This window comes from Convolutriloba macropyga, chromosome 9, assembly GCF_964194025.1.
Source record: "Convolutriloba macropyga chromosome 9, txConMacr16.3, whole genome shotgun sequence".
Taxonomy (NCBI): domain Eukaryota; kingdom Metazoa; phylum Xenacoelomorpha; order Acoela; family Convolutidae; genus Convolutriloba; species Convolutriloba macropyga.
In genome coordinates, this window is record NC_134476.1 from 61,219,346 (window position 1) to 61,230,948 (window position 11,603).

The following is an 11,603-nucleotide window of genomic DNA, read 5'->3' on the forward strand; positions in this document are numbered from 1 at the left end:
TGGTTACAAATTTTGTTTTTTCTTCAAATATTGAAAAAACATTTTTCTGTCTTTTTAAAATTTAGTCAAATATTCACATTTTTTACGGAAAACGTTAAGCGTCTAACAGAAATACTCTGCACAATTATCTTGAAAATTCAATTGCAAGCCAGAAAAATGACTGAGTTTTCCTCAAAAATTAAATATTTCAAAATGATGTGTTCGTGGAAATTTTTACATTTCTATTGCTATGAATTTGTTTCAAATTTTTTAAAAGTTTCGATGCTGGTAAGATTTTTTAATCAATAGTATTGGTGGAAAACATGCATGCTTATAAAAGAAAAATTGGAGTCTCAAACGAACGTTCCGTTTTCTAAAAATAAAAATGAAACAATATCTTTTCGTGAGTGGAGTAGTAGCAACCTAACTTTTCTTTCCGTTGAAACTCCTAAATAGAGAAAAAATTACTCCAGGAGTCCACTTACTAGTTCTTCATGTTGTTGAATTATTTAATACGTACCAAAGAGTTAGATTTATTACGAATCTAAAGCTCTGAGCGCTGCCTGGTCATCTGAGGTTTTTTTTGGGATGGGTGGTTGTTCCGGATTTGTCTGGTTGGTCACAAGTTGTCCATGTGGTCTGAATGTGCGAAGCGTGAGCAAAAATGCTGAGTTTTCTGAAATGTTGTTAACTTTTTAATCAATATAAAAAAGCAACGTATCGTAAAAAAAACAAAAAAAACAATCTCACAAACATAAATTTAACTTTTCTACAAAAAGACAAACATAAAACCGCAAAAAATAACTCAGAATAAAAAAAAATTACACCAGATATTTCAGGAAGAATTAAGGATATACCAAGAGAGAATTCCAGAATTATTTCGATGATGACTTGCAATGAACAAAAAAAAGTTTTTTTAAATTATTCTTGAGTTTTCTATTTGTTTTAAAAACTACCCGGGTCAAGGTTTGGTGGTGAATTATCGTAAGAAGTGCGGTGAAATGCAGCAAAAAAATTAACCGCTTATTTCTTTCATTTTTTTGAGGTGAATGCGGTGAATAACGGTGAATTATTTATTTTCACCGCGTTCTCAGTATTCTTACAAAATAACTTCCTTACACGGGTTCAAACCTGTTACTTCCTACATGCCTTCAACTTCTTATTCCACTGCGCCAACTGTAACGTATTTCTATCATATTTCTTGAGAATTTAAATCAGATTCAGTAAAAGTTTTAAAGCAAATGTGGTGAATTTTTTCCCACCGCATTTACCGTGTTTCCTACATTAATTTGCCACAAAAGTCGATGCGGTGAATTTTTGCACGAAATGCGGTGAATTTCGCAGTGAATTTTTATAAATCCGGTGAAATGCGGTGAAATATTTCTCTTCACTGCTTTCTCCGCAATCACCGCATTTCTTACAAAAATCCACCGCATTCACCGCATTTCTTATAAAAATTCACCCAAAAACCTCGACCCGGGTAATGATCCTTTGAAAGTTTTTTCTAGCTCTTTACTGATAAAATTGTTATTTTACCAACAGAAGCCATTGAATGACCTGAAATCAGCTTTCTGGTCATATACAGCTAAAAACAAATAGTTTTGATTAGAAAAAGCACCGTCGAAATGTTTTCCTTCTTTTAGGTCACAAGGTCTCTGAAATTTGGAACAGTGATAGCTCACTTTGAAACCCAGTCAATTTGTTTTTCCAAGGTAGCATTAAGATTTTAGTTTATGGCGCTCAAAAGATTTCCGAGTATTGCAGATGGCATCTAAGGAGTTGATCAAGAGAAAGAAAAATATCTTGTCAACGGAATTTTTAAGTTAAAGAAGTATTTAATACCCTGTACCATTTTTGTTGGGCTGTATTTTACTTCAGTTTAAAATAATAACTGATTATCTAGGATTAAACCTAAGTATTTTTCTTCCAATTCTCCTTAATTTCTTGCGCATGGACTATAAAAAAATCGCGTTTGGACTTGCAATGATTTATTGCCTGGGTTTAATTGAGCTGTTAGGAATTTTTAGAGTTGTCTGGGCTGTTTCGCAGGTGCGGCCATTGGTCTGGGCATTGTTTTACTACATAGCTGTCTGGTTTTTCTTCATACTCCGTTCGTTAGTTGCCTGATCATAAATGAACGACCTGGGAATTGTATGATTGGCGACCAAGAGATGTCGGTGAACAAACGCACGAATATCGAGAGCAGACGAGATCTCAACAATGGAGTGTTTCAAATTTGGAGAGCTTGTCGGTCTTCTTTTGCTTGTATTGTAAATTGATCTTGCTCAATTTGATTGAAATAAAAAGTAAAATCTATTTATCTTGAAAAGTGTCCCCATGCCACAGTTTGACTCCGACAATAACTCAATAACTCCGAAGCATTTTTTTTTTAAATTGGGGGAATGGGGGTGCATAACGTACTGGGGTTGGCACTAAAGGAAAAGATTTAAAAAATTGCGGCCGCTAATGTGTTTGTTCGACTTTGCTTGAATATTTCTAGTTGCATATCCTAATATGTAACCCTAAAACGGATCCACAATAAAAACTGCGGAATTGAAAAATATTTTTGATGACTGAGTTTGAGAGATGTTGTGAGAGTGTAATTTTGAGACTTGTTTAAGTTTCTGTTTTGAACCCATTCCTTCTCCCACCATCTGTTCACTTTGTATGTAATTGTGTTTAAGTTTTCTTTGGTTGCAATTTACAGTCTACCCTAGTTGATTGAGGACGGTTATCTTGCAAGATCTTGCAAGATAACCGTCCGAAATGCAAGAGTCTTGTAAGATAACCGACCATCTTACAAGACTCTTGCAAGATAACCGTCTTGCAGGAAGCGCCGGAAACGTGCCTTAGCTGCTGCATGGGCCTCTTTGGCTTCTTTGAAGATTAGAGAATAGGATTCGACCTATTCTCTAACCGTCAAAGAAAAGAAGAGAGACCCTAAAATTGCTAAGGCTAAAACGTATAAATAGGAACATCATCTAAATGCGCAGAAGGGGTCACAGAAAGGGCAGGGGGTTTTTTGCGCTGCAGCAGGGGTCACAGAAAGGGCAGGGGGTTTGTGTGCTGCAAAAGAAAGCAAACAAATATAAATAAGAACATCAGCAAAACACAAGCACATGAGAGGTGGCACAGAAAAGGGGTGGGGTTGAAGCGCAAAAGAAAAGGAGCGAGAGAGAAGGGTGGGGTTAAAACGCGCTGAACACAAAAGCACAAAGAAAAGCAGATCGCCGTAGGCGAAAGGGGATGGGAAGAAAAAAAGCAAAGGGGAAAAAGAAACAAAGAGAAAAAACAAGCGAGCGCACGACCAAGAACGAGCGAGCGCACGAGGGAGACGGAGCAGGCGCAGGAGGGAGAAAGAGCGAGCGCAAACGACCGAGAGAACGAGCGAGCAGGAGCGTCGGGGACAAAGAACACGCGCGAAAACAAAAAAAACAGAAAAAAAGCAGAAAAAAAGAGAAAAAATTGCCCGGAAGGCATACCTAGACAAACAGAATGAAACTAGAGAGACGAAAGGAGCAAGTTCACCTAGAGGGAGAGAGAGAAAGAGAGAGAAAGAGCGAGAGAGAGAGAGAGAGAAAGAGAGAGAGAGAGAGAGAGAGAGAGAGAAAGAGAAAGAGCCAAAAAGAGAGAGCGAGAGAGGAGAGAGAGAGAGAAAGAGAGAGAGAGAGAGAGAGAGAGAGAGAGAGAGGATAGAGAGAGAGAGAGAGAGAAAGAAAGAGAGGAAGAGAGAGAGAGGAAAGATGAGAGAGGAGAGATAGAGAGAGAGAAAAAAGAGCGAAAAAGAGAGAGAGGGAGAGAGAGAGAGAGAGAGAGAGAGAGAGAGAGAGAGAGGGAGAGAGAGAGAGAGAGAGCCAGAAAGAGAGAGAGAGAGAGAGAGAGAGAGAAAAGAGCAAGAGAAAGTAACAGAAAGAACAGCAAGAAAGCAACGAGAAATTAAAAAAGGGCAAGAGAGTCAAGGAGAGAAAAGAAAAACACTAAAACAACAAGAAACAATAGACATTCAGAGTTTGTCATAATCATTATTCATGAGCTTCAATGGTTGTCATCACTGTGAGAGCTCAGAAAACTGATGCTACCATCACAGCGCATCAATGGAACAACATGGAAAAACAACAAAAAGTAGAAAGAGGATGCTTCAAACAAACCTACAAGCAGCAAAACAAATCTAAAATAGGTATGGAACTTCAGAGTCTTTCATAATCAAAGATCATGGTTTTCAATGGTTGTCATTACCGTCCGCGCTCAGAAAACTGTTGTTTCCATCACAGCGCATCTTTGAAAAAACAAGAGAAGCCGACAAAAATGGCAGAACGAGTATCATTTAAGCAAACCAAGAAAAGAAAACAAAAGAGAAATAGGACTAAGCATTCAGAGTATTTCAGAATCAGTGACTATAGTTTTCAATGGTTGTCATCACTATGAGTGCTCAGAAAACTGATGTTTCCATCACAGCACATTGTTGCAACAACTTAAAAAACAAGCGGAAAAATCAAGAACAAAGCAAACCTACAAAAAGGGAAAGATCTTAAAAACGACATCTTAAAAAAATAGTTACCAGAAAAAAAAGACAACAGGCCAACCAAGAGCAGCTAATCAGCTTGGAACGAAACATCAAATACCAGGAACAAGCTACAACAAAGGAAAAAAGTGGTCAATGGAACAAAGGAACTTGAAACAGTTTCGCAAAGCACTCATATTGCTGACAGAAGAGTCGGTTTTAATCACTGTGCTTCACACAAAATGCAGGACTTGGTCGGGCAGGCACAAAAAAACAAATTACAACCCAGAGAAAGGACAAAGCAGCAGAGAAACGACAAACAAAACCTGCCCACCCAAGTCCCAAATGTCACTTAACTTATCCAAAACAAAACACATAAAAGAACAAGAAACGACAGAGGAAAAACAAAAGCTGAGAAAAGAAGGGAAGATCACAACAAAAGCAGACAAAAGCTGACAAAAACTCACCAGAAAGGACAAATCAGATATCAAATACATCAAATACCAGGAACAAGCTACAACAAAGCAAAAAAGGTGTCAACGGAACAAAGGAACTTGAAGCAGTTTCGCAAAGCACTCATATTGCTGACAGAAGAGTCGGTTTTAATCACTGTGCTTCACGCAAAATGCGGGACTTGGCCGGGCAGGCACAAAAAAAACAAAAAACAACCCAGAGGAAGGACAAAACAGCAGAAAAGAAACGAAGACTGGAACAACACCTGCCCACCCAAGTCCCAAATGTCACTTAACTTATCCAAAACAAAACACAAAAAAAGAACAAGAAACGACAGAGGAAACACTTAAGCCGAGAAAAGAGGGGAAGACCAAAACAAAAGCAGACAAAGGCTGACAACAAGTAATCAGAAAAGACAAATCAGATATCAAATACATCAAAAACCAGGAACAAGCTACAACAAAGGAAAAAAGGGGTCAACGGATTAAAGGAACTTGAAACAGTTTCGCAAAGCACTCATATTGCTGACAGAAGAGTCGGTTTTAATCATTGTGCTTCACGCGAAATGCGGGACTTGGCCGGGCAGGCAGAGAAAAAACAAAAAATAGACAAAACAACAGAAGAGAACAACACAAAAAATGGCCACTGAAATTCTAAAGTCACTAATTAACGATAAAAGAAAAGTGAAGGAACGACATGAAAAATTTTCAACTGATCAAAGGAAATTGAGACAGTTTTACAAAGCACAACAATTGCCGACAGAACGGTCGGTTTAATCACTGTGCATCACGCAAGAGGCCGGACTTGGCCCAGAAGAGAAAAACAATCCGAAAAAAGGACAAAGCAGCAAAAAAAACGAAGAAAAACAAAACCTGCCCACCCAAGTCCCAAATGTCACTTAACGTATCCAAAACAAAACAGAGAAGAACAAAAAATGACAGAGATAAAGTCATCTGAGCAAAGGAAAATGGAACAATTTAACAGTTTAAAATAGTGCTTATCACAAAACGTCGTAATTGGAGAGAAAAACGACGAAAAAAAACGTACACCATAGCACAAAAAAGAGAAGACCACAACTAAGCCCATCTATCTAATTCCCAAAGATGACATAACTTATCAAATACAGAAAACCAAAAAAGCACATCAAGTAACAAACGGTTTGAAAGCTATCAGAATCAAGAACTCAAAAACAATCGAGAGAACACTAATATAATTGAAATACAGACAAAATTTATCACAGTTGAGCACAGGAAACTCGCACCTTTGATGAGTAGGCAGACAGTAACTGCCACCAAATAAAAAAAGGAACCAGAAAGAAGAACTGCCTACCAAAAACCCAATTGCACTAAATATTGAGAAAACAAAAACATTAAGACACTAAAAAAGGAAAAGCAGTCAAATCAATTATCATGATTTGATACAAATTATAAGCTACAGTAATTTGTTCAGAGTTCAACATTGAGTGGCGTTATAAAAAGTTTGAATTTTATAAAATATCGAGTAAGGTATTGAATCATTCTACATCAAACAACCCAATGAACCATCAAAAAAAAGCAAGAAGATTGGATTGAAGATAGGGTTCAACATCAAATGAAGGACCAAAATTTTACTCAGCAGAACAATGGAAAAAATGCAACAACCAAGCGAAACAAACAAAATTTAGAGACATCATATTATCAAAAATAGAGCCGATTCTACAATCGACTTGCAGAAATTGAACCAACAGTGCCTTATGTAAATAAAAAAAAAGAACATTTTAAGAGCTTCAAAAATCAATTAAAACTCAAAGCGAAAAAATCAAGGAGTAATTACTCAACTATCACATTCGCAAAGGTTGGGCTAACAAATTTAACATAACCGGTTAACAATAGAGCGGTGCAGCAATTGTTTAAAATCAAGTTTTCCGTCATTATTCAAATATTTAACATAACCGGTTAACAATAGAGCGGTGCAGCAATTGTTTAAAATCAAGTTTTCCGTCATTATTCAAATGGCACTTATCGAAATTATCAATATGCTTCTCTTTTAGTTTTGAAGGGACATACTGGCGTCCTAAGTTTTTGAATAAATAAAAGTTTACTTCTTGAACAAGTTTTTCATCAACATCGCGTCTTTTTATCAGACCCAGCGTTAGAACTTTGACACCCTTTCTGCCTAAGACACGACTGAACGCAATTAGATTGGCAGCCACCTCAATTGGAGGCTTTGCCTCATTGTCGAAGAACTTTGTCAAGTCATTATTTCCGACAGCAACTAAAACAAACTTGTATTGGGATGCCGCCAAAACAACATGCGGTCCGAGTTCGTTCGATCGCATGCCTCCGAAACTAAGAATATCAACACCATATTTGGATATTAACGGATCGCTTTTGATGTCATCTTTCATCCGTTTGGTGTTGGAATCGCCAATCAGCAGTATTGAACTAAATCAAAGCAATTTGCACAAATTTGAACGAAAAGCAAACAACTCAAATTAGCACATAGTTATCAGCAAAGTTTTTTCCATAAAAAAATGAAATATCTAACCTTAAGATGAAGGTAACCATCCACCGATCGAGCCTATAAATAAATTAGAGGGCAGTATCAATGTTACTCAAAGCATTTGTGTTTTTTTAATTTTTTTCCACGAAATACCGAACACAAGCAAACAAAAAATCTAAATCCAAAAAATATGTTGATTCTACAACCAACATTGCCAAAAAACATTAAAATCTGTATTCTGAAATATTTTTAATTGTGCTCATAGCCTTCTTTGATTACGCTGACAATATAGCAGCCAGAAGCAGGGAGGACAACTGTTTTATAAGCAAGTTCATCTACTAAAATCAGAACGGGAGACCCTGGATTAGATATTTGGAAAAAAAATGGGAAGGGGTCAGAATAATTGAACATTTTCAAATTTGTCATCTCTACAAATGGAAGGCAGAGAGCATGATTTAAACCATTTTTTAAAACAAAACACTCTATCAACACAAAACTGCCGTCACTTTTTTGAAGAATGCATTCTCCTAAATTTTCATTAACACGCATATAAGAAAGGGAACAAAGTTTTTTTCCGTTTTCATTAACGAATCGTCCTCCAGCTGCTTCAATTGAATTTTCACTAACAAATTTTTTCGAGCAATCAGTTAATTTTGTTAGACTAGTTATTATAGAATTTTTCTCAGTCGTTCCGTTTTGCATAGACTGTTGTTCAAATAATCTTTGATGTTTCAAAAACCTGATGAACATTTTTTCGGGATTCTTGATGGTACCTGAAAGCGCAGAAAGCAGCATATGGTTAGCCGATTCGAAGCAAAAAGCTGTAAAAAGAAATAGTGGTCCGTTCCGCTTCACTTGTTCCACTAAATGACGCATGGTATGAAAATTAAAAGATTGTGATTCCTCTCCATAGAGATGAACAAAATTTTGAAAAAAAAGCTCTATTAAATTATCAGCGTGTCGAAGATCCGAGGAGTGAATATCTTTATCACTTAGAAGACGAACTGCAAAGCTCAATTTGCAGAAACTTTCGTAGTAATCATTAGGCAAGAGCACATTTTTTAATGCCAAAGGTCCAAGGTGAAAAAAAAACAACTTAAAATCAAAAGCTTTCCAGAAATTGAGTTCAGATAACTTTTTTGGTCTATGAAGTATTTCGAAAGGAACTTTACAATTTAGAATTGTCTTCTCGAGCTCTAAAGCTGATGGACCTTTGACAAGTGAAACTATCATTTTTGATAAAACCTTTGCTGTTCCTAGGAAAACCTGGTGCATGGGATCAATTGGACAATCCCAGGGAAGACTTAAAAATTTGTTCAAAGGTGTATACGATTTAACTCCATTAACAACTGTTTTTGTTTTGTCTGCCAAGTCGCCACATCGCTTAAAAGAATCGTTTTCTCGCAGTATGAAAGTTTTCGAAACCTTAAACAACATTCGATTACTTTTATGGAAGCCTTTAATAAAACAATGAGGGCAACTACTATAACCCATATGCTGCTTCATGCACAGTACATACGCTGTAGCGGACATGTCACAAACAATTGATCTTATTTTAAATGTTACACGCCCCAATGGTGGACACAGGTCAGTTGCTGCGCTGCATAGATTTTCAATCTCCACACCAAGTTTGCTAAGAAACTCCGAAAAATCAGGTTTTCCCCCATACCAAAGTCCAAAAAGGCAGATATTTAAGAAACTTGATCTTAAAACAGGAGGCAAGTTATAAAGTTGAACCCAAACTGGCCATACAGCTAGCTTACTAGACTTAAAAACTGGAGCACCGTCTGTGTTTAGAACTAACTGCAGCTCTCCCTGACAAAAAACATCTGATGCATACTCCCAGCTGCAATTATTTGACCAGCTTTGCAATATATAAGACGAATTTTTTGAGGCAACTAGTGCGAGTTGAGATATCAAATCAGCAATAAGGAACTTAGAATCGACGTAACTATTAGTTGTTATTATCGGAAGGTTGTAAATTGGCAGATCTGCAAAAATTTTATTGGGAGACGGTAAAGTTTGAGCAAAAAGCTTGAGCATATCTGCTCTGGCAATATCAGATAATTTATGTTTTTCACTTAATTTTTCAAATTTTTTCATAAACTCGTCATGTCGAATATCTGCTCCTTCAAACAAAAAAAAATCAAGCGAGTCAAAAGAATCAGGATCAAAATTAGGTGCATCATTAGGTGGTTTATCTTCGAAAACATGAAGAGAGATAGGTGTAGACATGACCTGAGCATCTTCAACATTTTGCACAACAGGAGTTTCATTTATAGCCAAAAGGTTAATATCCCGAGATCCTTCATCCGATTCACAACTTTGTTCAACTTCGTCACGACAGCCTACAAAATTAAGTATAGTCTCATCAGTGTCTTTTACGTCAAGGCTACCAAAAACAGAATCGTAAGTTAAGTGACTGTGTTGATCATCGTTTTTATCTAAGATTTCTGGAAAAAACATTCGAGCACGCGGTGGAAAACCTTTCCTAGAAAAACGCTGATTAAAATTGAAATTTTCCTGGTGTTTTTGTGAAATTTTGGTTACTTTTCTCTTTTTAGTGACAGGGATATCAGGGAAGGGATCGCCGTGCAAATGCTTATGCGGGCACAGACAATCTTTATTGTTTTCTCCGAAAAAGTGGTTGTGGTAAGATATTGTCAGTTCTTCGCCCTCCTCAATTACACGCAAAGGAGCACATACCATAATATTTTCAACTTTTACATAACTAACGTTCGGTTTACAAGACGCGTTAATGAAAGAAATCGGGCCTAACATAATCCATTGCATTCCCACGCGCGAACTACACATTACTGAATAGTCATTATAACCCGGTATTATCTCAGCCTCTTCAATTGGCACTAGGTACCCAATCAAGCCCGGTATTTCGGTACTAAAATCTATTTTGTATTTTGCAAAAACTCCAAGTTGTGTAAAGGAAGCGTCCTGGAGATAAGAAACCGGTTTGTAAACAACATGTTTGAAACTTTTTCCGTATTCAGAATCCAAAAAAATTTTGACATCACAGAGAAAAGCTTTTCTCAAACTGATATCGAGATTTAAACCATGGGCACTCACCAAATTTGTGTTGATCCATTTTTGTGTTAGCTCGCTGTCAATTTTAGCAATTTCCTGCCAACTGATATCAAGTTTGGAGAACTGCTTCGCCACTTGCGCGTAGAGTTTAAACTTTTTGTAGTCAAGGATAGACATTATTGATCTTAAAAATGATATGATCTTAAAAAAAATGACCAGCAAAAAAACTTTAAGTTTAAATCGCCCAAAGGAAAAAACGATTGACAACTTTTATGTATCACAGAATTCAAGAAAGTTGAAACCGAACAACAAATCAGATTAGCTTCTGAGATAATCGAGAACGTTCGTGACGGCCCAGAGAGTTTGCAGCGTCTTTGGCTTTTCTCAGGGCATAAAGACTATCACCGCATAGTCGTCTCACAGCTTCTAAAATCAATTAAAAATACTTGATACAAAAAAAACGGGCAACATAGTAATGGAGCAAAAAATCGAACCTTTGAAAAACCATTCATCTTCTTTTGAAGCCATTTTCCGCCCTACACAATTTGCATTCGATCGCTGACCGAACCAGCAAAACTCAACTCTCTCATCAAACGTAAACATTTTACGCGCCAGAAACCTTCCAATAGCACCATAGTCATCTGTAGGACCATCATAGGCCAAGCGATTCTCTCCTTTGTACATGAGTTCACCCTTGACTTTTATTTTAGCACACTTTGCTCGGCGTTCGTTCTGAAAAAAAGGGAAGGGCTCTATAAAGAGAAGTTTCTTATTGCCAGAATTATTCACTTACCAAAAAAACTTACCCACTATCTAAAATATTTTAAAAAGCCTTTAAGCGTATGGAATTTCAGTGTAAAAACAAAGCTGTTAGTTCATAAAAAAAGTAGTGTGGCCTTTGATAAGAATTTGAGACAGTTATCACGAGATGTTAAAATAATTTCAAAATGGCAACTAAAAAATAACAGATCAAAAAAACACTAAAAGAGACCAACATAGGAAAACGTGTATCAATAAACAGAACAGAGAACAACCGATTGCTACCAACCGGATCAAAGATTACTTTAATAAAAAGCGAAAAATTAGCGTTTATATAAACTTACGAGCTCTTGTAGACCTTGTGCAACATCCAGCAACCGATTTCTTGCTT